This window comes from Pogona vitticeps, chromosome 5, assembly GCF_051106095.1.
Source record: "Pogona vitticeps strain Pit_001003342236 chromosome 5, PviZW2.1, whole genome shotgun sequence".
In the NCBI taxonomy this organism is placed as follows: Eukaryota; Metazoa; Chordata; class Lepidosauria; order Squamata; family Agamidae; genus Pogona; species Pogona vitticeps.
The window spans coordinates 135,408,718-135,436,406 of NC_135787.1; the positions used below are offsets into that span (position 1 = coordinate 135,408,718).

At 42.4% G+C, this 27,689-nt stretch overlaps 1 protein-coding gene across 5 annotated transcripts in view; it reads left to right on the plus strand.

Annotated features, from left to right (window-relative positions):
• Positions 1-11,629: 11,629 nt before the first annotated feature.
• The window catches only part of IMMP2L (inner mitochondrial membrane peptidase subunit 2), a 659,819-nt gene continuing 643,759 nt past the window's right edge, over positions 11,630-27,689 (plus strand). For 4 of the 5 annotated variants that reach the window (XM_073000504.2, XM_073000506.2, XM_073000505.2 and 1 more), the window contains exon 1: positions 11,630-11,750. The gene's annotated coding sequence lies outside the window, so the exon portion shown is untranslated. The remainder of the gene's footprint in view (positions 11,751-27,689) is intronic. The other variant, XM_078376834.1, reaches the window with a different exon arrangement.

Sequence of the window (27,689 nt, forward strand, 5' to 3'; positions counted from 1 at the left end):
TTTTGTTTTCTAATGAATCCCCAGTCAGTTTGCCATAAAATTAAATCTTCTGATTCTTGATACAGCTTCCTTTCTGACTGAAGGTGATGATGGGGGAAAGCCCTTCGTTGAACTTTTCTTATTTATTTTATTTATTTATTTATTTATTTATTTATTTATTTACTTACTTACTTACTTACTTATTTTCCTCCTTTCCTTCTCATAGCTCCTCTGTCTTCTTCAGCCAAACTGTATAGTACAGATAATTCTCTATTCGAGTTGAAATGCACATTAATCTTCAAGAAATGTGGTTCTTGTATCTTGTGACTGAGAAATCTGACTCTGAAGAATATGCTTATATCCTGAAGACCAATCATAGAATGAAATGGTCTAATTTGCAAATTAGAGTAAGTGACAAAATCATCCTCATGAGAGAATTACATACAAGTATCACTAAGGAATTCCCTCCTCCAGAGCTGGTCTCTCTGAAATATGTATAGTTAGCCCCTAAGACATTTGGTTGTCCAGTAAATGGAAAGGACAAAATGTCAAACTAGCATCTGACTGCTAGTGTAGCAGATGTTTCTACCTCTTCCCACACCCCACTAAGCTGCCCAAAGCAAGAGGCTTCGCCACTGCCTCTTAAGCTTCCAGCTCTTCAGAGCTGATTTTTAGGACACACGAGGAATCTGAAGGAGGGAAGAGAATTCTCCCTTCTCACAGTTCAACTAACAGAAACAGATTCTGGCTACAGTTACTTTCGGGAAGCAAAATGCCTTTTTTTCCCTCTCAGCAGGTGGTGTGTGTTCTTATGTCTTCCATGCCTGTCATCATAATGTATTTTTCACTGGATGACCCAAGGTTTGTCCTAGCATGTAACACTGAAGCCCGGATTTAGCTTATATGTGACTCAACCTGTGCTACATAGAGTGTTGTTAGTTATCAAGTCATCGGCTGAAATCTCATTGAATTGAGCCACATCCCTTAGCCTCCAGACCAGGAAGGCAAATCTCAATGGAACCAATGGCAGTGGAGGAGACAGTTTGATTTAACTGTGGGTAATCATTTTTAAACAACCAGGCTGTCCTCTCCTTTCCAAAATGACACCCAGAGTCGCTGACTCAGTGCAAAGGTGGTCACGTGTGTTAAGCATGTACCTGGAGTCCCTTTCTGGGGGAGAATACAATAAATAAATAACATTTTATTAGACGGTAACACAGATGATTTGCATATCCGGCTCATTCTTGAATACATGCACATATGCTTAGCAGTTGTTACACAAGCACTCACCTCCTGTGACATCACTAGTGTTGAGCCCTGTATTACTTCATAAGAGCCTGTCCTCTGTTCTGAGGTGTTGGGCCTACAATCTCAAAAGAATGGGAAGCTGCTGACCTGTCAGCCCTAGCTATATGAAAAACAAAAATCAAGGATGAGCAACTTACGGTCTCGGAGTACTGCTTGGAGTGCAACTCCCATCAGCCCCAACAGATCCTAAGGATCCTAGGAATCACGGTCCAATGCAATCTGGAGGGCTACATCCTTCCTCATCCTTGGCACAATAGTGCCTATGCACTGGCAGGAAGCAGTAGAGTTCTCTCCCTTCTCTTTCCCTTCCCAATGTTGTTTTTAGTTCTCGGTTACTTTCATTTCGGAACTACATTCAAGATTTTTAAGAGGTGACACCAGAGCATATAACAAGTCTAAGTGAATGTGCAAAGTTTGGTGAATGCAGCTGGGAACTGTACTCTACAGAGCAGTGCACATCCATTGCTAAAGATCACCACACCTGGAAAGATATATATTTAAGCACAAGCTTCCCCACTTAAGTTGTTGCACTTGCTGTCCCCATCTTAGCTCCAAACACAGGATTACATATAGCTGTGTTTTAGGTAACATTTTTAAGTAAAGACTTCACAGACGGCACAAAAGTGTTATACAATTTGGGCTCTGCTCTGTCCTTAGTTTTAATTGTGCTTCAATTTGGACGCCTCGGCAGCTACACACTGTACACTATGGATTCGGAACGTGGGAACAGACAAAATGCTTTACTTGTTTTTCTCTCTCAAACACTTGTTTAGTTTCACCCAGGCTTCTTTAAGAATGCATTGTCATTTTCTGAATACTTCTTGGGTTTTGTTTCCCAATTACCAAATTTTTGGTTTTTTTAAAATCTTTACCTCAATCCATTAAACAACCCTACCTTTAAAAAAAAAGAAGAAGCTACAAGAGATGTTAGAGGGGAAGCACTTTTCTTGCAGCATTTTTTTTTTTGGGGGGGGGACATAAATATTGCAACAGTGAAACTAGGTTAGCATTTTTAAAATTATTTGTTTACAGTATTAACCATCTAGCCTTTCCTTTCTGCAAGCAGAAGGATGCACGGACAGGTCTTTTTTCCATGATCTCATCACAAAAATCACAAAAGGTAAGAAAGCCAGAGAGATAGCGATGATCCCTGAGTTTGGCTTTGAACATGGAACCAGTATCCTATTACCTAAATCCAGAACAGAAGAACAGTTGCTAGAATACCCCTCCTGGTCTGGCAGATTCCCTGTTGCGTGCCTGTTCTCGCACTGGTTGTGACAATGGTCGCATGACTGATCACAGATAGTAAGCCTTTTGGAGTGTGGAGAAACACTTACAGGACTGCCCTTTTGCTGTACATTCAGTCAGTAGAATAGCAGCCTAGACCTCAATGTTAATGTTGCTTCCTATCCATTGTCCACCCATAGCTCTCAGGATAGGAAGCTTTGCCACAAGGTAGGAGGACCGTCTGATAATATTGGAAGTATTCATTGTAGTATATAGTGAATTAGGGTACACAAATATTACTAAAGTGCTGTAGAATACCCAAATTTCTTGAACTCTGGTTCCTAATTGCTAGGAGAGAAATGAACTGAGGAGTGTAAAGAGAAACTGTAAGGAACTTGAATCAAACCCTTTCTTCTTAGGTTATAAAATATCGCTGTGGGCCAGTTATTATTTAGATCGCTGGTTCTTAACCTTGAGTTACTCAGGAGTTTTGGACTGCAACTCCCAGAAGCCTTCACCACCAGCTGTCCTGACTGGGGTTTCTGGGAGTTGCAGTTCAAATGCATCCGAGTAACAAAGGTTAAGAACCACTGATTTAGATTTTTAAAAAATGTGCACTGTATTTTGATACGAGTTGTGTCTGCAACACCACCCACAGATGGAAAGGCTACTTGTATGTAAAGCTTGGATTTGAACAGTATGTGCTGCACTGCTGGCAGATGTAGCTTAGTGAACTACGTGGTGACTTCCAGCAGTTCAGGAGATATATCTATGAAATGTATGTGAATATTTCATTCCATATTGTAAAATGTCAAAATAAAAATGGCATCAAGTTTGCATTTGTATTTGAGTATATTAACTACTCCTGCACTGATTGGAAAAGTTGTCATTTGAAATAATGTCATTTGAAATAATGAGATGTCTTCTTTTGTTTTGTTCAAGACAAGTCATCATAGCTGTAAATGATTGTTGTGATACAGTCCATGAGTTATGGGAATATCGTCAACTAAATATCACTGATTTACTGTTCATATTGCTGTACTTTGCATTTGCTCCGTTTTTCTGAAAATCATTGGGTGAGGAGAAAAATTATAATGTTCCATTGCACTGTGTTAATGCTTTAGTGGCATTCCATGTCTCTTTGTCTTTCATGTCTTATTAAGAAGCATCTCTGAATATGTTTTACACACCAGAAGACTGGAGAGTATGCTTGTGATGGAAGGCTGGGGGATAGCATATCTGTGAGTGCTGGGATGGGAATCATGGAGGGCTCCATCCATGTAGCTGTTGTGACTTGCAAATATGAGCAGGATACTACTCAGTGTAACTTAGCTGCCTTAAATAGTGAAGAAATGAATGAATTTGAAGTGATTAGTTATTTATAACTAGTTACTTCCAAGTTCTCCACGCATCGTATAAGGTGAAATGCTGTTCATTACATCTTCTGCCAAATTAAATTTAGTAATCTATTGCAATAGAAGAAACCAATCTTAAAGCAGTGTAAACATGAGCATGACTGGTCCTCAGATGAAACTTCAGTTGGAGTCAGACAGATGATGAAGAAACATGAATGAGTTTTTGGATTTTGTAATCTAACATAATTTTAGGGTGTTGGCTAGTTCCCTGAATGCCTGATGGGACTGCTCTAGATTTGGGCTATATCTAAAGCTATGGCTTCACGTGTACTCAACCAGTGATAGACTTGAATATGAGAGTGAATTCTAATTCCCACTAAACTATAAAATTCAAGTTCTTCACTGCTCAACCAAACTTATAGGGTTGTTGTGATGCTACAGTCACAAGGAAAGCCAGATTTGGTCGGATAATAAATTAAGGAGGAGAGCCTTCAGCTTCCTGGAGGAAAAAGTTACTAAATGCAAGTAATAAATGGACAAACCTGTATAAATAAACCTGAGATGCCAATATGACAAAACAATTAGCTCCCAAAGACATTTGCTTTGAACGGATAGCAAGCTAGTTTTCCCATCACTGTTTTGCACAATATAGTGCATAGTAAGAGTATTGATTTTCAACATATGGATTTGAAGAGCCAAGACAAAAGAGCTATGGATGAGATCCAGACCAGAATGTACAACTGAGTCAGCTGCGAGGAAATGCGGAGCCAGAGATCTCTTTCCCTTGTGTCTCAACTTAGAAATTCCAACCAGGCCTGGAAGGAGAGAGAAATAAATAGCAACCCTCCTCAAGCCAGAACCAAATTTCAAAAGTCCCTTTCCCACTCTTCACTTAATTGTTAATGTATTTGAATCATACAGAAATCCTTGATTAAATAAAACCACTGCAATTCCATATGAAACAATAAAACCCATTGGTATAGAATGAGTGAAGCAAACAATCCCTTGGCCCATTTGGGGAATGCTAGCAGCCGTGCCATGTGCCTTGTTGACTGTGAATTATATTTGTCCCTTCAGTGCTATTTGCTCTGAAAATGTTTTGATTGACCAGCATTGTGCTATTGTGATGAAGAATGAAAGGCAATTGTTTTATGAATCCAGACAATAATGGCCTCGCATACATGCTGCTGCTTAGAGAGACAGTGATGGAAACTGAAGTGGAGTAAACATGTCTATGAAGCTTTTAGGACCAATGTCCACCCAGTAATTCCACAGGAGTCTAATCACAGGTTTCTGTAATGATACACCTCAATTATTTCTGGGTTGAGAAATGCTTTTGGTGCCCTGTGACTTTTCAGAATCCCACACACGTTTATTGTTCAGTTTATAAATCTCGGTATAATTCTTATTAATTTCCCCCTATTCACGTCTAACCAAACAACGGAAGCTTTTATATTTCCATTTAGACACGCCTTCTCCTTTCATTATTCTCTTTGTCTGCCTGTAATTCCAGCTTTGCTTATTGACCCTTACCCGAGTTGTAACAATAAAATGTATGAAACTCATGGTGGCTTCATATACACTAAGAAGCACAAAGTCCCTTTGGCCCCGGCTCACTATTTTCGGATTCAAAACGCCCACTCTTTCCAATGCATCATTCTGCTTCTCCTTCTCCTGCTTCTTTTAATACCAGAGGCTACATGGTACTGTGGATACTTTGACTTTGGAAATGGTAGTGCTAAACATTACATGAATACATGTGCATGTTCTGACTAAAGAAAGAATCCCAGACTGTTTTTAAACACATTGAAACTCAACTAAAGATTTCCTTTGAAAAGCACAGCCCTTCACTTGTGTCATTAAAAATAACTTTGACCAAAGAAGACTGACAGAGAAGAGGTAGCTTTAAAAAAACTGTAGCTGCTGAGCTAAAAGGAAGTAGGATGAGAGAGAGACAGAAGGAAGAAATAATGCATTGGAATATTTGGTCCAAACACTAGTTTTATTTCTCTGTGGAAAATGCCTCAGTTTAACCTCCCCCTAATTATTCCATTACAGAAACACCTATTTTCCCCCACTGTCAATGGGTTTTAAAGGGAGAAAGGAGACATCAATTGGCCTAATAGAATAATGCCACTATACCAGGCTTCTCAGAAGCAATCCTGCCTTGTGTAAGTGCATGCTAGGGATTTCTAAAAGTGGGAGAAGTGGCATTAAATGCTCATGCAATAGCAATTTTATGGGCTATCTAATTAAGTGCCTTCATCATAAGTGGGGTCCTGTGTTTCAGCACCTCTTATGTTCTGATCACGATCCCCAGGAAAGCTAGTTTTAAGGGGATTGGAAGAATTAAACGTGGCCTCACAAATCACTTCTTAATCTAATGAAGGAAGCAGAGGATGAAAAACTGCCTGCTGTCATTTCTGAGTTGAAGGCAAGAAAAATGTAAATAAGGAAAACAAATCACTGGTTGGGACATACTTCATCGCCTGCCTAACAACTTGTAACCAGTTAATTATACACCCTTAAAATACTTGTATAAGAGGAAATGATTCAGAACTAAGCTGTTTTAGTGGGATACATGACAAATGCTAACATTTTTTCTGATTTTATAGAATTTAACCCTTCATATAATACTGTAAAATAGAATATGTAGCTTTTCTTGACAAAAGGATTTGCTTTTTGTTTTTCCCGCTGGGGTTCAATCCTTTCAAACCATTGGGTTGGATATAATTAGAGCAAACCCCTGGTAAAAAGTTGGGTTTCAAATTGGTCATAACCAACTGAAGTCCACTGATCCCAGTGGGTTTCCTTTAAACATGACTATAATAGAATCCAACCCGCAAGAAACTGTGAACATGAATTGTGATTTCTCTACAAGTGAGAACTCAGGGTCTTGCTTGTGAATTCACTAGATCACCCTAGATCAGAGTGGGGGAACTTTCATCTGGCAGATGTTTTGGGACTACAGAATCACTTGCCATTAGCCATAGTGGATGGATTGGATGGGGACTGCAGACCAAAACAGCTGTAGAGGCAAATATTTTCCACTCTTTAATAGGCAAACTATTATTCACAAAGCCAACTGTGATATAGGGATAATCACACTGACTGAGTTTGTGAGAATGACTGGATTAAGAAGCATGATATGCTCTGAGCTGTTTAAATGAGATACATGAGAAATAGTAACATGCTTAGAATGTGTTGATTGTATATGAGGTCTTATTTGAGAGTAACACAAGGAAGAGAAGAGAATATGTACATCTAAGAGAATGAAAACCTCATAATTAAAATTTATAGAATTAAAAAAACCAAATTGTGAAATTATTACAATATTTAAAAAGAGATTAAATTTGTTTTGAAAAAATTCATGGAAACCATATGCACACCAACATAAGCCATTGCAATTTAAACTAATCAAAATACAAAGTCCATCCAAAAAGTACTAAATGTTTTTCACTCCCTAACACTTAATGTACAGAGGTACAGGGGTGCAATAAATGTGTGGAATTCTCCTCTGCAGACATCCAGCCCTTCACATATGCCCTCATATTCCATTCCATTCCCCTTGGTCCTGGTTTTGCCTCCAAGAATCTATCAGCATTCCATGGCAATGGAATATCTGCCAGAAATCACTGGGTTGTTTTTGCAATGGTGAGGAGGCAGCAGTTTTATTGCCACAAACTCGTGTTTGAACGGTCCAATTTTGTACTCCCTCCCCCCTCCCCAGAGGATAGAGTTTTGGAAAAAAACACAACACTTTGGCCAGAGTCCTATTTGCATTAATTAATTCCACAGTTCACCCAGCAAATTGTCACTACCTAACAAAACACTAGTCTTGTTTTTCTTTTAAAGTATGCACCTGCTTGCATAACAGACATGTGTTTAGTGATACTTTTCAGTTACTTCTACTCAAAAATAAAACAACACAAAATAAATCCAGGGCACCATTTTTTAAAAAGCATTTTTTGAAATGTAGCATGATGTTACATTGTTACTTTTTGTGATTCTAAGGAGTGACATTAATCTGATGAAATTACTAAACGCATACCCCAAAGTAAATGTTATTAGTTGCTATGGTACAATTCAAAAGCACATATTTTTAAAGGGCAATTTTTAAAAACAGTGACCAAAATAACAAAAAGCAATGTGTTAGAGGTAGCACCATGACTTATAATGTAAGGGTTGGAATCCTATTTCTTTTGCCCACCCATGGAAGTCAGAAAGTGTGAATCACACTGTCAAGTTGCTGCTTGTTAAGAAGTCAAGGCTTGTATTTCTCATTATATACGAGTCGTGTGAGTTGTCGTGATAAGAAATACAAGCAGTAACTTCTCAATTAGCAGCAATACATCCTAGCAATTTATACTACGTAACTGCTGGTGGGCATAAATAATAGGATTCTAAGCATTACTTTCAATAAACATCCTGAACCATTAGATTTGAAGTTTATGCATATTGCTTAGGTTCATTCACACACTGCAGCATACTTTGGGTTCATTTACACATTGCAACATACCTTGGGCTCATTCACCATTGCAACATACTCTGGGTTCACTGAATAGATTATTTTGCAGACACAATATCCTGTTCTCTTAACAGAACTTAAAATGCTCTCTTTATACAATACCTGTACTGTATAGTGTTCCATACAATGCCTATACAAACACTGCCACTTAATACCTTTACTAAGTCTGTTGTATGTGAAATGTAAACTTAGTTTTGGCTTACTAGCAGTATGAGTTTTATTAACTACAAGTTTTATACTATCTTTAACTGACCTGGAATACTTGGAAGCTTGTTTGCTTAACTTTTCAGTGATCTGGTAAAGGTACTGCTCACCTTTGCATGCTGTTACTATAGAATGACTACAGCAATAGTCTTTCTGTAATGTAAGAAAGATCATGATCAAAGTTAGAGGAGAATATCTGGTTAGTCCCATCTTGTTTGTCATTTTGCTTATACAAACAACAATGTATGAAGAGGAAAGTTTCCTGCTTGTGCACAGACTCCGCACCTGAGACAGGGCCCTTGGAAAATGTAGGTTCTTGCTTGTGTGTAGAGACTGCATGTAATCTGCTCTTCAGACTTGGTGTTTGCATGAGCAAACCAACAAAGGAGAGGCCTGGACACAACTCCTCTCCTGTAACCATGATCCTGGTTCACAGAGCAGCAGAATGGGGTTTCAGAATGAAGTTCTCATAAGAGAAGTTCCACATCAGGTGAAAACTGGTGGGGTGGGAGGAGTACAGGAACAGTGATGAGTTATAGCTAAATGCTGCCCATATCTTCTCAAATATAAGTCCCATTAAGGTCAATGGGACTTACTCCTGGGCACTAGTAGCTGGTACAAATCAGGATGGGGAACATACAATGGCTAATAAAAAAGAAGTCAAAGTCAACAGTAGGCTTTACTAGTTCTAGTTTTGTTCCCCTCCTCCTCCTGTATAAAGACTCTGGAGTACAACTCCTGAAATATAAACATCTTACTAACTCTACCAGTCTTTATAAACATAAGGAGGTGGGGCAATATTTTAATTTCCCTAGTGGTCCAGGATCCACTGCTCCCAGATAACTGGATATAGGGTTGCAGCCTTATCCACTGTCTGACCCATCCCACTATCCTATAAGAATTCATTTTGTAGGAAAAGATTATCTAATTGTGCCTGAGTCTGATGCTGCCATATTCAGTTGGGTCTCATGGCCCCTAACCATCAGCATATGAAGCAGCCTCCATCGACAAGAAGCACACTAAATTGGGTGCCTCCAGACGTGGCATGAGCAATCAATCAGAAGGTACTGACCATACAGTTATTCTGTCTCTTCCTCCTTAATAACCTTTTTTTTTTTTGTAGTAGCAAAAAAGATGGAATAAGTGGTGGAAAAAGGAAGGGATACAACAGGGAGGCATAATTTGGAGCCATAAACTTTGTTCAATAAGGCAGGATAATTGTACAATAAAAAGCTCATCTGGAATTACCTATAGATTAGTACTTAGTCTGTGACTTTGAAAAAGCAGGAAAGAAATATAATGCTCTGCTATTGATAATATATATACTTTTAATAGGCAAGAGCTGCACTTTAGATTTTAGAAAAAGAGGCCAGTAATTCCAGTAACAAGGGACAGGAAGGAAGAGGTAAGATTCATTGGCACTGCAAAGGCCTGCTCTTGGACACATTAAAATTTTAATTGCCAAAAAGTAGTACATTCTTGAATATACAGTATATGCAAGCATTTTTGCACTATGCCAATGCACTTTACCTTCCATCCAGCTGGAATTACTTATAATACAGTGCAATACTACCCAAATTTATTCTGAAGCAAGTCCTTAATTTACAGTACGACTTCCAGTGCAATTCTATGCATGTCTAAACATGTGTCTTCAAGTCAATCCTTACTGTGACCCTTTTCGGGGTTTTCCACATAGAAGTGGTTTAGTATTCCCTTCTTCGGAAGGCACCCTGGGACAGTGCAGCTTGCCCAAGGCCATACAGGCTGGCTCTACTCCAAGGAGGCACAGTGGGGAATCAAACTTCTAACCTCTGGCTCAGCAACTGGATACACTGAGCTATCTAGATTGTCTTCCATGTTTACTCACACATAAACTCCAGTGAGTGTCAAGTGAGTTTCTCCCATGAAAGCGTATACACAGGTTTGGAGGCCTGCTCCCAAATAAATGTACACGTAGAACTGTAACCTAAGCTGATGTTATTCCCTTCATTTTTAATAAGCTCAAACTAGAGACCGGCATATTCCCCGGGAAATAACTACAGTACTTGCCATTTGAAATGGGAATGGTAAACCACACCTGAGTATTCGCTACCTAGAAATCCCTGAAAAAGGGAATCATAAGTCAGAAGGGTCACACATGATTATTAATATGACCAGGTGGAGATACTGGTAATGGACAAACTGGGGATGGTTCATTAGTAATGGAATAGGACCAATCAGGCTATGAACAATTACAATTATCAGTCTACGAGTCTAAAAGGCAACAACAGTGTTGAAACAAGTGTCAAACAGTAATAATAATAATAATAATAATAATAATAATAATAATAATAATAATAATAATAATAATAATAATAATAATAATAATAATAATAATAATAATAATAATAATAATAATAATAATAATAATAATAATAATAATAATAATAAAAGAATGAAGGAATGTCTGGCTCACTGAAATTGAAATTCCAGGGGATGTCAAAGTTGAAAATAATGAATTGGAAAAACTAACAAAATACAGAGACGTGGCAATCAAAACATCTTGCCTGGGGATGAAACACATTTCAGTGGTACCTGTAGTCATTGGGGCTTTGGACAGAATATCAAGAAATTTAACAAAGTACTATAAGCAGTTGCAGATGCCAGAAACCACACCATCAGAGCTACAAAAAAACACCCCCCTCAGTAATATTAGGAACAGCGTACAGATTGTGTCGATATTTAACAGATACTTAGGGGTGGGTGTTTTTTTTTTTGGTTAAATCTTGTATCTGCTATATCAGTCACTGTTTTTATAAATCTGATTGGCTGTGCCTAGCTATCCTGCAGAGCATCAGTGCGGGATTTCACAGCTGAGTTAGGAACGACGATGTGTAATGATGAACTATTCCTGCTGCTGCTTCGAGAAAGGCAGAAGTTCAAAAGCTTCCTTTGGCACTCCACCGTCTCATTGTCACCCTAAGGCTCCCAGCTCTTGTCTGGACAGCTCTTCCCCCCCTCCCATTCTGGGTTGAATGACAAGGTACGGAGCTGGGAAAGGTGTTGCTCCTCCTCCTCCCGCTTTTCTTTGTACGTCACGGGAGCGCCCGCCTCTCTTTCCCCTAGCTCCTCCCCCTCCCCCGCCCGCGTGGTGTCGGCGCCTAAAAGCGGTGAGTCGAAGCGCGGCGCTTCGTTAAGGGGTGGCTTGGTTTGCGCGCGGAGGGGGAAGAGGAGAAATAGGAGCTGCTGAGGCGGCTGGACACCTACGGGAGCCGTTGAGGCTCAGTCCCCGGAGTTTGGCGTGCGGGCGCTTGGGAAGGGGGGTCGTAGGGACGGGCAAGAAGACCGTGAGGGTCCCATATGTGGGCGCTCTTTGGCAGGGAAAAGAAAAAGCACTCGGTTCTTAGCAGACAGTTTGTGGGCGTGGGCTTGAGGGTGGTCTTCCGGAATTCCCCTGCACTGGGGCTGCTTCAAGGTTATGGCGGGGTGATTGTTTTGGGGGAGGGAGGGCGAGAAGGGGGGGAGAGAGGGAGAAGACGCCGCCGGAGAGGAGACTGCGGCTGTTTCGGAGGCTTCGCCTGTCCTTTGCCTTTGGGAGGTTTTCTTGGGTCTCCCAAGCGGAGTGCCTGCCCCCCCTCCCCCGGCAAGCAAGCAGACGCCCCTGCTGTCTTCTGACGAACAGCAGCTCGCTGGCTTTTCAGCCCCGTGCTGATATAATCGGGGGGGGGGGGGAGATAGGGCCCGATCTTGGGTCTTGCTTAGGAGAAGTAGCGTGCAGCTTGAGAGCATGTGAAGAAATGAGGCGAGCTGGGAGGATTGGGCCCCTTCTTTCTGCGGGGCTGCTTGGAAAGGAGAGGGGCCTCCGGTGAACTCTTTCGGCTGCCCTCCTGCCTCCGGTGAAACTGCTTTGTGTCGTTTCAGGAGGATGTGGTTTGTGATTTGACTGATTAGGGGTTAGAAACGTTGCTTATTAACGTTGACTACAGTTTGAGGGCGCTAGTCAAATACATAGTGGGATATCCATAAGTTTATATAAATAAGTGCAGTAGGACGAAATTGGACTAGAGTCCAACACGACTGGACTTTACCTTTTTACCTAGTTTAATAACGAAAGCTGTACCTCGCATGGTCTCTGGTTCCGTTTAGTGGTCAGTTCTGGTAACTTCATCTTCAGAAATATATTTTTAGTCCGGCAAAATCCAAAGGAGAATCAAACAAACGAAAAGTCAAAAGCTATGAAGCACCTTAAAGATTAACTTATAACGTGAACTAGGATTTTTCTTTTACTATTTTTAATGTGTTCAGGCTATGGATGCCTGAATCAGCAAATAATAATTCCGCAGATAAGAGAGTCCTATATATCCCCCTTGCCATATTGCTTAGAGTGAAAGAAAGCATGCAGGAGTAGCTACCATCCTTTCCGGTTTACTGGGCTGTGCTTTTCTTCTAGGCAAAGAAACAGACCTAACACTAGCATTTGTGCTTGGAAGAGGGCAGGTAGCAGTTTGAAACAACCACTCAGCCACTTTTGTGGGTGTGCAAGTGGCCTTTTTCCAGTTGCATCTTCAATTGGTAGAGGTGGGGGATGAGGAGTTGTGCCTGGCACAGATATGGAGGAACCTAGCAGAGTCCATGCCTACTACTCTGGCCTGGGTATTCTTGAGCAGTGGTTGCTCAGCAGCTAATGTTGATATGAGCAACCTTGAGGTGCTGGGTTTTGACGGGGTCTAACAGATGTTGCTCATCCCTGATCCTGGCCCTGTTTTGCACCTAGCTGTAAGAAGCTGTAAAATAAATGCAGTGAAAAAGATTTTGCATGTGTAGTAGGGAAATACTAAAGGCTCAAGCAAAGAAAAGATTGGAGACAGCAAAAAAAAAGGCCAGTGTGGCTTCACAAAAGGCTCAGGGAGAACATGAAGAAGAGGGACAGGTATAGGAAGTGGAAAAAAGGCCAGGCCACAAAGGAATAGTACAGACAAGTAGCAAGGAAATGCAGGAATGACATTAGGAGGGCAAAAGCTGAGAATGAACAGAAGTTCACTAGATACTAAAAGCAACAAAAAAGCATTCTTCAGGTATGCACATAGCGAAATACAAAGAGAAGAAATAGTGGAACCTGGGAAATTCAGATCAACCTGACACTGATCCCATGGAAAATTCTGCAACAGATTATAAAGCAGTCACTATGCAAGTACCTAGAAAAAAATGGAGAAATAATCAGAAACCAATACAGATTTGTCAAGAACAAATCTTGCCTGACTAATCTGATCTTAGTTTTTGATTGGGTAACGTCCCTGATAGACAGAGGGAGTGCTGTATGCATACAATATCTTTGCAAAGTGTCCCATTATATTCTGATGGGTGAACTAACTAGGAGTGGGCTGGATAAAGCAACTGTGGATACACAGTTGGCTACTGAGTCATATCTAGAGGGTGAAGATGATTAATGGCTCCTTCTCAAACTGAGATGAGGTAACAAGTGGGGTACCCCAGCGCTTAGTCCTGGGCCCAGTGCTCTTCAACATTTTTATTAATAACCTGGATTAGGAGATACAGGGAATGCTAATCAAATTTGCAGATAACAGAATTGGGTGGCATAGCTAATACCCTGGAAGACAAACAAAATTCAAAATGATATAGATAGGTTTCAGCACTAAGCTGAAACTAAAAAGAATGACATTCAACAGGGATAAGTGCAACATACAGTGGGGTCTTGACTTGAGAACTTAATTCGTATTGGAAGGTGGTTCTCAAGTCAAAAAGTTCGCAGGTCAAATCTGCATTTTCCATAGGAATGCATTGAAAACCATTTGATCCGTATCTGCTCTTTTCCGTCCATAGAAACTAATGGGAAGCTGCTATTCCGCTTTCGACCACTAGAGGGGGATATTTTGTTTCTTTTTTTCTTAGGTCAAGAAAGGTTCAGGGAAGGCAGGGAAAATACAGTCCAGGCAGTCTGAAGACTGTCTCCCAATCCACTCTCTAAACGCTGGGAGGAATGAGGAAGCAGACAGGCACCCTTTTCACTGGCCAACAGTTAACTGAAAGTTCAAATTTTGCACTTTCCCTGCCTCCCACGTGGGTTTTTTCAGTTCATAACTCAAATCTAAGTACGTAAGTCAAGTCAGTATTTTCCTATGAGAGTGGTTCATAAGTCAAAATGTTCGTAACTCGGGCCGTTCGTAAGTCAAGACCCCACTGTACTGCACCTAGGAAAAAGAAACCAAGCACACAGTTACAAGATGGGAGATACCTGGCACAGTAGTGCTGGGAGCTAGAAGGATCTTGGAATTGTCATAGATCACAAGATGAATATGAGCCAACGGTGTGATGTGGCTACAAAAAAAATGCTATTTTTTGATGCATTAACAGAAGTATAGTCTCCAGATAGACTAGTTCTTCTCTATTTGGCACTGGTTAGGACTCACCTTGAGTACTGTGTCTAGTTCTGGACACCATACTTCAAGAAGGATGTTGACAAATTGGAACAAATTTAGAGGAGGGCAACAATGGTCATCAGGGGGCTGGAAACCAAGCTCTAGGAGGAAAGAAGGAACTCTATATGTGAGGAGATAAGATAGGACTTTTCAAATACTTGAAAGGCTGTTATACAGAGGAGGGTCAGGATCAGTTCTTGATCATCCCAGAGAGCAGGACATACAACTATGGGCTCAAGTTACAGGAAGCCAGATTTTTTGCGCAGGAAATATCACAGGAGACGTTTTCTTAACCTTAACAACTTTATCTTTATTAACAACAGGGAGATCAACGTTGTTCATAATAGGGTCAAAAAACTCAACTCAGGCAACAAGCCGTAATTGTCCATCACATAATCAGGTCTTCCATCAGCCGGACTTAGAGGGGTGCTGGGCCAAATCTCTCAGCATCTGTCGGTTTCCACAGAGGCACGCTCTGTACTGCGCAAATGGTGCCACAGCATGGATGCCTCGCCTAGTCACCTTCCAACGGAAGAGTATTATACCACGCATCTGGTTGTATTACCTGTCATCTGCATCCCTTGTTCTTGGGGAAAACCACTACAGACCATTCAAGAGTCTCATATTTCATCTCCCCACTCTCTTTGGGCACAGGGTCTGGGAGCAGTCCTCCTAATCTTAGGTTAGGAAAGTTTCTCAGTAGCTCTTGTGTCTTCACCCTCTCATACTCCCTCAGCCTCTCTATCTCCTCCTTCCTTTTCCACAGCTCCAGCTCTACCTCGAATTGATGTTCCCCCTGAGTACTTATACTTTCCTCCCAAATGGATAACTCTTGCTCCACCCCTTTTGCACCCTCACGTTCTTTATTTTATTTATTACATTTATAGCCTGCCCATCTAGTCATACCAACTACTCTGGGTGGCTAACATCATATATAGCAAATACAGTTTAAAATCATAACAGTATGTTACTAAAAAAATCCACCAATGATCCAGATGGGAGAAAGCACAAAAAACAAAATCATTCTGCACCATCTGGAGTTTCTGCATAGATCTCAAAGGCAGCCCCATGTAGAGAGCATTACAGTGGTCTAATCTCGAGATTACGAGCGCATGGACCAGAGTGGTGAGTGACCCAACATCTAGATAGGGGTGAAGCTAGGCTATCTGCCAGAGATGGAAATAAGCGGTGCGGACCACTGACGCTACCTGGGATTCCATGGCAAGCGCTTGGTCCAGATAGACCCCCAAGCTGCGCACCTCCCTCAGGACCTCTGTCTTGAGCCTCAGCCCATTTTCTTGCATCCATTGCAGTACAGACCCCAGGCAGTGCTGCAGGTACAGAACGGCATCCACTGTAGTTGGCAAGAAGGAGATGTAGAGCGTGTCATTGGCATATTGATGGCACGGTGTTCCACGCCCCCTGATGACCTCACCCAGCGACCTCATATAGATGTTAAATAGCATTGGGGAGATGATCGAACCCTGCAGAACCCCACAATTGAGGCTCCACGGGGCCGACTCATGCTCCCCAAGCTGAACTCTGAGGATGGACCCCCAGGAAGGACTGGAGCCAAGCCAGTGCCTGACCACAGATTCCCAGCTCACAGACCCTTCTCAGGAGAATACTGTGGTCGACGGTATCAAAGGTGGCTGAGATATTGAGGAGGACCAGCAGAGAAGTTTTTCCCCTGTCACCCTCCCTCAAGAGGTCATTTAACAGGGTGACCAATGCCATTTCTATACCATGGTGCGGCCTGAACCCCGACTGAAATGGGTCCAGGGCATTTGTTTCATCCAAGTGCGCCTGAAGCTGATCGGCCACCACCGTCTCAACCACTTTACTCATGAAAGAAACATTGGCGACGGGCCTATAATTGCCAGTATTATCCATCGCCAAGTTAAGTTTCTTTCGAATGGGCCTAATGAGTGTCTCCTTGAGGGCAGGGGAAACCAACAGCAAACTAGCACCTTGTCCACAGTGTCAAGCTTCACAGGCTGAAAATGGTCAAGACTCATCGGGCAAGGCAGAGCGCTGGACATCTCTGCTCGATCCACTGTAGCTAAATAAGGAGAAAGCTCCCGGCGGATGGCCTCCACTTTAGATTTTAAAAATGCTGCAAATTGGTCAGGGGAGATACTAGGGGGAGGCCCTTCGCCCCGACCAATTCCGGATAGGTTGTGAACTATATGGAAAATTTCCGCTTGCTGATTTGAAGCCTTGCTTATCCGGTCAGCGAGGTGAGCTTGACTAGCAGCCCTTATCTTGGCCAGATAAAGGTTAGTTGCGGCCCTAACAGCTTCTCTATTATACTCTGTCTTCCTCCACTTGATCTCTAGCCTTCTCCTAATTTGCTTCATTGCTCGTAGCTCCTGGCTAAACCGGGGCGCTGGACGAACTCTGCATTGGAGAGGGCGTTTAGGAGCGATTATGTCAACAGCCCTAGTGGTGGCCGTAGTCCAACCATCTACCAGAGCCTCGACAGGAGCGCCAGCGAGATCTGCCGGTATCCCTCTCATGACATCCTGGAATCCTGCTGGATCCAGTAACCTTCGAGGGCGGACCATTAAAATAGGTCCTTGCTCCCTGTGAGGTGGGAGGGCCATTTTGAGGTTACATTTTATTAGGTGGTGATCCCACCATGACAAGGGGATCAACACAAGGTTGGTCACCATCAGATCACACTCCAGTTGGTGGAAAAAACCATGTCTAGCATATAGCCACCCACGTGGGTGCGGCCATTAACATGTTGGGACATGTTTAAGGAAGTCATGGTTTCCAAGAACTCAAGAGCTGGGCCAGATACCTCAGCCTCTGCATGGATGTTGAAGTCCCCCAAGACCAAAAGCTTTGGGGACAGCAACAGAGCCACGGAGCCGAAACTCACCAGCTCTGGTAGGGAGATGGCTGGGTGGCAGGGAGCACGGTAGCCCAGCAAAATCCAATATCATCCCTGGCCCCTATCAACATGTGGAGGGTCTCCAGACCCAGCTTCACCACCTCAGAGTGCCTAGTAATCTCCAGGGTGTTTTTATATATAATGGCCATTCCCCCCGTCTCTCCAGTTTACCCTGGTGTTGGATCACATACCTGGGGGGACAGGCAAGGGCAAGAGGAGGACCCCCTCCCCGCCTATCCAGGTTTCGGTTATGCACGCCAGGTTTGCATCCTCCTCCAGAATAAGATCGTAAATAATCTGGCATTTATTGGATACAGACCTGGCATTCAACAGCACCAGTTTTAGAGTGGAGGGTCGGCTAATCTGTTTACTTCGGTCCTGACAGTTGGTCAGGGTCCCAGAACAGTGGACAGCTTTCAAACATCTGCTCACTGTTCTTCTGACACGAGTAGGGGTCCTGCCAGTGCCATATCTCCCTCTACCCGTAATCACATGGATGTTCAGTGGCCCCTCCCTGGGAGGGCAAGCCTTCCACTCCATATAATTAACAGAAATAACTTAAAGTGCAGATAGTTCAGATAAAAAGACATAATTTATAATCAGGTAGTCTAAGAGAACAAAAGCAAATTCAGCAATAAATTAACCTACAATAACATAAAAAAATTGAATATACCTTAAATAATATAAAACAATAATATAATCTATAAACTCAATAATATAACATACAATAACTAGATAAATAAAATAAAGTAAAATAAAATAATATCAATAAGGGAAGGAGAGGAAAAAATTTAGCCCAATTTCCCCCCCCCCCACTCACTGTCCTGTTCCTTCATGTTGGAATACTTGCGGGGCTGATTTTATAGCTGTAGAATGCCTCTGTCGTGAAAAATGAGAGCAGCGCAGACAGCAGCAGTGAAGAGCTGGGAGAGATAGTGGAAGCAGCACAGGCAACAGTAGCTAAGAGAGCTGGAAGGTAAAATGGCACTACTGTTGGTGTTTTCCAGTCCAGGCAGGTAGTTCCAAAAACCTCGCTGGTCCCCGTAGATAGTAAAATGGGTGGTGGTGGTGGTGGCTCCAGATAGAATTTTCAGCATAGCAATATATGAGGGAGCAGCTGGCAGGATCCAACAACATGCGGCACCCCTCTGTCTAACTCCCTGCTCCACACACCCCGCAGAAAACATTCTGCGCTTGTAGTTCTCCCGGCACTTGCAGATCTCCCGGCGGCTCGTTGAGCCCTCCGCATTGGGTCCTGTTGACATCACCGGAGTTCTGTTGTGTCCCCCCGGATTCACCTCCAGGTGGGATCTTCTGACGCTCCAGGCTCTCGCCCCCCCCAACTGTTTCTCCTCCTGGCCCAGCCGTTCTTTTGCAGCAGCAACTCCCTCAGCTCAATCTCTAGTGCTGGCTCCCAGCACTCACCACGGCTCGCCTCTCTCCCTCCGCTGCTCAGACTTTGGATTAAAGTGCCTGCACACTGTCTCTCTGCTTGACCTCCGAAGCTCAAACCACCGCAAGACAACAGAGCAGGATAGATCATAAAGCATCAAAGGGGAGGGAAGGTAACAAAGAAAAGCACAGACCAGAATGGTGGAGAGCAATATTACCAACTGCTACCGGTCCGCCATCTTCTTCCACTAAGCTTACTTCAAACTTCCCACCCTTTTATCTTTTTCCATCCATAGTCATATTCACTATCTGGTCCTCTTGTCCTCACTCGCTCTCCAATTTTCCCCGTTCCTCCTTGCCTTTATCTTCAGGGACACTCTCCCCTATGACTCCTTCACAACGGTATCAAAGGCAGCTGAGATATCGAGGAGGACCAGGAGATATTTTTTGCCCCTGTCGGCCTCTCTCAGTAGGTCATCATTTTATCTTCTGCAACCAAACCAAAGCTCGGTGATCGGTTTGGAGAGTAAATTTACGCCCCCATAAGTAAGGTCTTAACAGATTTAGCGCCCAGAACACAGAAAGTGCCTCCTTCTCCGGTACTGCGTAATGTCTTTCTCGTTCTAGGAGTTTTCTGGAGAAGTATGAGATAGGATAAAGGTTCCCATCTTCCCCTTGCTGTAACAATACGGCTCCGAGGCCTAGTTCTGAAGCATCCGTCTGTAAAATGAATGGTTTGTTAAATCAGGTGATTTTAGAATAGGTGCATCGATAGCTTTGGCCTTTAAGGCATCAGAAGCACTTTGACATTCTGGTGTCCACTTCACCTTGACAGGCTGTCTTTTCTTAGTTAGCTCAAAGGTGTAGCTAAATGACTAAAATTGGGAATGAATTTCCTGTAATAGCCAATCAGACCTAAGAACGAACTTGTTTCTTAGTTTTTGGAATAGGCCAATCATGAATAGCTTGTATTTTAGTTTGCAGGGGTTGAATTTCTCCTTGCCCAATCAAATGACCTAAATACATGACTTTTCCTTGCATCCACTGACATTTACTTGCTTTGACTGTCAGTCCTGCTTGATAGATCCTTGACAAAACTGTTTCAATGTGAGCCATATGAGAGTCAAAATCAGAACTGAAAATTGCCACATCATCAAGATAAGCACTAGCAAATGGTAACCCCTGTAACAGTTTGTCTATCATTCTCTGGAATGAAGCGCCTGCATTCTTTAGCCCAAATGGTAAACGTCGGACACGAAAAGTTCCCACGTGAGTGATAAAAGCAGTCTTATCCCGAGATTCCTCGGCTAAATCGAGTTGCCAATATGCATTTTTAAGATCAGTTATGCTGATAAACTTAGCCTATGAAAGGCGCTCAATTAAGCCATCCATTCTAGGTAATGGGTATGGATCTGAAACGGTGACACTATTTAACTTCCTGTAATCAACACAAAATCTCACTTCATCAAGAATTTCGCCTAGCGCGTTCTTTTTAGGGACCAGAACCACTGGTGAAGCCCACGGGGAAAATGATTCTTCAATCACCCCCAAAGATAACATCTTTTGTATCTGTTCTTCAATTTGGGTAGCATAATTTCCAATTGCTCGGTATGGACTTGACCGTATTGGTGGGCTAGCCTCTGTATTAATTTCGTGACTGATCAGATTGGTGTAACCAGCTTGGTCTGAGAAAACCTTTTGGTACTTCTCTAGAATTTGGTAAAGCTTTTCTTTCTGATCGGTGGTACCTGTTAAGACAATGTTATCAGACCAAGTACCCACATTTTTCAATTCAGCCAACATATCAACAGGTTCATTTTCAGGTTGAAAACATGCAACATGACATTGAAAAACCATTGCTGATCTGTCTCTATACAACTTCAAACTATTGACATGATACATTACAGGTTTCTTGGTAGAATTCAACATTTTGACAAGATAATTGACATTTCCCACTCTTTGTACAATTTCACCTGGACCTTCCCAGACAACTTCCAACTTAGAAGGTCTGAGCGGGTTCAGCACAAGTACCAAATCACCCACTGCAAATTCTCGGTGACGAGCTTTCTTATCATGATAGAACTTCTGTTTTGCTTGAGCATCTAACAAATTGTCTCTAGCCAATTCTTGTAGAGCTAAGAGTTTTTCTTGCAGATTCCTAACAAAATCAGTGACTGGAATTGTACTGCTTCTAACCACACCTTCCCAATCCGACCTCAGTAAATCTAAAGGTCCTTGTAGGTTTTTCCCAAAGACCACCTCACTTGGAGAAAAAACCCCAAGAGAAGCATGGGGTGCACTGCGGTATGCAAACAAAACAAAAGGCAACAGTTCATCCCAAATGTTCCCATATTCTTGAACTAAAGTTTTAATCATCCTCAGCAAAGTTTGTTGACCTCTCTCCACCATTCCATGAGATTCTGGATGATGTGAGACACTATAATTAAGTTTAATTCCACTTATTTCACAAATCTTGCTCATCAGTTCACTTTTAAAAGCACCAGCTTGATCACAGATGATTTGAGAAGGTACACCTATGCGAGAACACAAGTCCACCAAAATACGTGCAATAGTTTGTGCTGAAAGGTTGCTGATCGCATAGGCCTCAATCCATCTGCTAGCTTGACAGATGAATGAGATTATGTATTTCTTTTTAGACTTGGTAGGCACAAAAGGTGCTAATATGTCCATTTGCAGATACTGAAACACCTGGTCTGGAATTTCCATGAGCTGCATTTCAGCCTTCGTGCTGTCGGTCTGGCCCCCTGTTTGCTGACAATAATCACAGGAACTAACATAATCCTTGACAGTTTCGGTAATATCGGACCAGTAGAAATGCTGAGAAATTCTGCTCAAAGTCTTTTGTATTCCAAGATGGCCACTGCTTGGACTGTTGTGGGCAATCTGCAGAATTTTCTCTGTGTACTCCTTTGGAATAACTAGCTGTTGAACTGGTTTAAGGTTGGAAAATTTTAAACTATATTTAGATTTTTTTTTTCTATTTCCTGTTTGGCTTCTTATAGACTCCAGCTACTTAAAGCAAACAACAACAAAAAATTCCACTCTGTCACCTTGATGACTAGAGCTTACAATTTAGAACAGCAAATGACTGTTCCTGCTAAACAACTGAACCACTGGAAGAATCTCTCCTTGCATCGGCCTAAACCTTTCTGCATAGGAGTTTCTCCAGTCATAAAACAATTACCAGGCACATGAGTCAGATTTCACGCTGCAGACATGCGAACACCGTCTGCCTCCATAAAACAATTAACAGCGCTATTAAGCCCTTAAGCAAAGCGCGTGGTTAAGATCCAACGCAACCACCATGTGCTAAAACAATTATCAGCGCAATTAACTGGCACCTTAAGCAAGGTGCGTGGTTAAGATCCAACGCTGACACCATGTCATAAAAAGCCAAGTTTCCTAAGAAACTGCTTTACCACGGGACAGAGAGGGTCCGGAATGATCAGCTCCTTTATCAGGCAAAACCGGGTCCATTAATTTTACCCTAGGGCAGCTGAGCACTCTTTCTCCCAAGTCTGACCCGATTAAAAAAAGAACAAAAGCACTTACAAGAAGTCTAGGGATTCTAATCTTCCTAGCACCCTTTAATATGTAGGACCCAAATGGTAGCATTAAGTAAACGTGGCCGTATTGAGCACATTAATCTAAAGAAGCCAATTAACTATTGTAGCTTATGGTCTATCCAAGAAACCAACTTCCAGACATTTAGCATTTTTATAATTTTATTAGAAAAATATAAAGATTAGAAAGAAATTTGTTTAAGGAAGTATAAGAAGACATATTTCCATAATCAATTATTTCCAACCCCAGCCATCACCAAAAGACAGAATTCCTCTATAAAAAATGAAAATAACAAACCACTAACTATTATAATTAGAGGAAGGCTGACCTTCCCTCCAATTCCCGTAAAACTACATTTTCAACAAAACTGTAGATTCTATTAGGTAGAAGTCAGTCTTACTGTCCTTTCCAAAAATAAAGTTCTTCTGACGTCCATCTTCTAACTCTCTCCGTGCTGGAAAAACTCCTCTCCTCTCATGCTGGAATTCTTTTTTTCTTCTCCTTCCCATGAATCTTAAATAAAGAGTTATGTCCTTGCTCCTTCTGGGCTAAGATAGTTGCTTATTTACAAGATAAAGGTCACATTGAGCTGCACAGAGCTTGCAAACTGCAAAAGAAACCGTCCTTGGAAATTTTACCTCTCTAACTCAGTGGTTCTTAACGTGGGCGATAATGCCCCCCAGGGGGCGATTTCATTTTTCAGGGAGGCACTAGAAGGAAAAGGGGCGGCGTGGGGGCGGTAGAGCAGAAGGGGGAGGTGGGGGGCACTGGAGCAAGCCAAACCTGTGAAGATGGCTGCAGCCTTTTTACAATGTGCATGAATATATATTTTCCTCCAATCTTAATTTAGTTTCAGAGTTTTCATCTTGAAATTTTTAGTTCCTGCATTGCGGTTTGTTTTTATGCCCTTTTTATATTTCTTTTTGCGTCTTAAAATTCACTTGCAACTAAACCATTAAATGTTACTTTTTGGGGGCTTTTCATTTTACTGGAATTGAATTTTGTTTTCAGGGGTCATTGGATTTAAGTGTCTTAAATAAGTAAGTAAGTAAGTAAGTAAGTAAGTAAGTAAATAAATAAATAAATAAATAAATAAATAGGATATCATCACCGCGGGGAGGGGGGGCAATGATAACTTCCTCAATGGCTCAAGGGGGCGTTTCTTTCAAAAAGGTTAAGAACCACTGCTCTAACTCACACAGAAATCAAAAGGATTTTTCCAGACTAACTTTGTATCTATAAAGGAAATCACTATTTAACTTTCATAAACAAGTTCATCACACATTGGTGCTGGACCAAGTACCCAGGCGGACACAGCTGGGAGAAGGGAACACCTCCCTCACAATAAAACCCTTTCTAAAGCCTTTTCTCCCCCTGAGCCAGGTGCCTGGTGTTGAGGAGGGGATGGAGCAGTTAGAAGTAGCAAGGGCCCAGTCCTGCAAGACAGTGGGAGTTCAAGCCAAGCTCCCCCAGGAAGGCTGGCAGCCGGCAGCAGCACAGCTACACTGTCTCTCACCCAGTGCCTGTGGGGTGGCAGATGATGGTGACTCCCGTGAAAGCAGGAATGTTGGCCTGGCAGGGCCCTGGCACAAGCTGTGGCTATAAAGCCCTTTCTCCCCCTAAGGTGGCTGGTGTCGAGGAGGGGGTGGAGCAGCCAGAAGTAGCAAGACCCAGTCCTGCAAGACAGTGGGAGTCTAAGCCAAGTTCCCCCAACAACCTATCTTTGTGAAGCAGGCTTTTGTTGCAGTCATAGCAGAAAACCCTGCTTCGCAAAGATAGGATGTTGGAAATGGAATCAAGCTTTTCAGTGCTTTTGTGGCAATTCCAGGATATTCTGCCTTTACTTTGATCCAGAAAGTATGGAGATTTGAAGTTCTCTCAAACATACTTTTAAGGCCACCGTTATTTGCGATCTCTTGCAGTTGATCCTAGCACGAATAAAGTTGATTCACCTGACTTGTTCACAAATGGGTCACGGATCCATTCCTTCCCAGTTCTGGGGTCTTTTGCTGTTGGGAAGTAATTCTCAAACTCTTTCAAAAGCTGAGAAAGATGATCATGTATCAGTTGGGAGAAAGAAGGTACTGGCTCAGTCCCTTTCAAAACATCTGCTATTGTTTGAAACATATCAAAAATCCCAATGTTTACTTGTCACCCCTATAATTTTAGTTTGGTTTTGAATACAGCTATTTTATCTACTGACTTAAACACAGTTGTCATTCTCCCCTGAAGTGACAGATTGAGTTGGCTGAACAGGTTGAATATGCCACACAAGTAAGCAAGTTTTGCAACCCATTCTGTGTCACTGAAATGTGCTGTCATTGGTGATTATTTTTCTGTAAGAAATCTCTGGAGTGCTTCTTGTAACTCAAAAATTCTGGCCAGAGATCTACCTTTAGAAAGTCATTTCACTTCTGTGTATAAAAGAAGATGTGTGTGCTCTGCATCCATCTCCTCACAGAGCTGTGCAAACAGACGTGAGTTAAGGGCATGCACCTTAATGTGGTTGATCATTTAAATCACATCCTGCAAAACCTTGTTAAGTATAGGTGGCATTTTTTCAGCTAGCCAGCATTTCTCTATGGATGACACTGTGTGTAGACTCACATTCAGAAGCAACCTCCTTGACTTGAGTAGTGAATCCAGAAATCCGTCCAGTCATGGCAGCTGCTCCGTCTGTGCATATACCTACACAAAATGACCAGTTCAGTTTTCCTGACATGTAATCATTCAAAGACTGAAATAGTTCTGCAGCTGTGGTGTTAGTTGGTAACAAAACTTCACATAACATATCCTCATGCACATAGTCCTGAAAAATATATCGCACAAAAACAAGCATTGTTGCCTTGTTGTCAACATCAATAGACTCATTCACCTGGAGTGTGTACCATGGTGACTCTTTAATTCTCTCTAACTGTGCCTCAGTATCCCCTGCCATTTCATCAGTTTGTCTAGTTATGGTGCTAGCTGAAAGAGGAACACATACCGCTTTTTGAACTGTAGCCTCTCCTAAAAGTTCACGGCAAATGTCCTTAGCAGCAGGCAGGATCAAGTCTTTACCAATAATAAAGGGCTTCTTAGCTCTAGCAATGCACTTAGCAACTAAGAATGATGCTCTCAGTGCAGGCACATTTCATGAAGTGATGGCCATCAATAATTGCTTCTGTTCTTCAGGTTCAGGCTTTTTTCTTTCGAAAAACTGCAAAGGCTTGTCTTTTAATGCAGGGTGCTTGATCTCCATGTGGCGAAGCAATTTTGATGGTTTCATTGGTCCATTGGGTAGCTGCATACCACATATTATACAAAGTGGGCTTGGAGAATGTGAATCGTCCATTGCAATGAAGCCGTAATTTAAGTAGGATATTTACTTTTAAATGCAGTTTTTCTTGGCAGTCTGTCTTTTACTCTCTCATCATTGGGTCTTTCCCCCTTTGCAAAGACGCTTTCCAGTGATGTTTGTTTTTTGCTCATTCTGGCTACAGTTAGCTTGTTGAGTGTTATCCATGTGTCTTGCAAGGCTGTAGAAATGTACACTTTGTACCTATAAGTAAAAATAAATCCAGAAGTTAATCTCAGAAATCTGAAGGAAAAGAGGCCAAGCACCACCCTCTGGACATGGTCAGCCAGGAAGGAGCAGAATCACCCTAAAGCAGTGCCCCCAACTCCCAACCCAGCCATCCTATCCAGATGGATACCATGGTCGATGGTGTTGAAAGCTGCTGAGAGGTCCAGAAGTATCAACAGGGTCACACTTCCCTTGTCTCTCTCTCGGCAAAGGTCATCATACAGGGCGACCAAGGCAGTCTCTGTACCAAAACCCGGCCTGAAATCCAATTGAAATTGATCCAGAAAAATCCGTTTCATCCAGCAGCACCTGGAGTTGCCCAGCCACAACCCGCTCCAACACTTTCCCCAAATAAGGGAGGTTCGCTACTGGTCGGTAGTTAACAACCAGCCTTGGGTCCAAGTTAGGATTTAAAGGAGTGGATGAATTACCGCCTCTTTCAAGTTGGTAGAGACCACTCCCTCTCTCAAAGTGGTGTTCATGGCCTCCTGGGCCCAGGTGCTAACCCCCCCAAGATGGGCAAGGGTCGAGTGGAGTGGTGGTAGAACGGACAGATCCAAGCACCCTGTCCACATCCTCAGGTCTCATCAATTGAAACTCATCCATTAATACTTCACCTAAGTACAGCATACTGAACACATCCTCTGATTCTGCAGTAACAGTTACCCAACCCACTGCGAATCTGAGCGATTTCCCCCTCAAAATGAATGGCAGACTCATCTCAGTGAACTGATGAACAGTCTGGGACCTCCACTGGATTTCCCAGTTGAGGAAGATCCTGGACCACCCAAAACAGCTCTGCTGGATGACACTCTGAGGAAGCAATATGGCTGGAGAAATATTGCTATTTCGCCAGTTGTATTGCCACAAAATAGGCCCAATAATGGGCTCTAAGTCATGTTTGATCAGACACCCAGTGGGATTTCCTCCACCTGCACTCCAGCTATCTCCCCCCTCTCTTCAGTTCAGAAGTATACCAAGGAGCTGTCTGGGCTCTGCGTGCAGGGAGAGGGAAATTAGGCACAATTGTGTCAACTGCCCGGGTCATCTCCCTATTCCATAGGGTGACCTGAGCTTTGACAGGAGCACCAACCATATCAGACGGATAATTGCTCAGAGCATTCAGGAAGCCATCTGGATCCATTATTCTCCAAGGGCGTATCGTCTTAATGGATCCCCCACCCTTCCAGAGGGAAGAAGAAGCTAATAGACTAAACTTGACCAGGAAGTG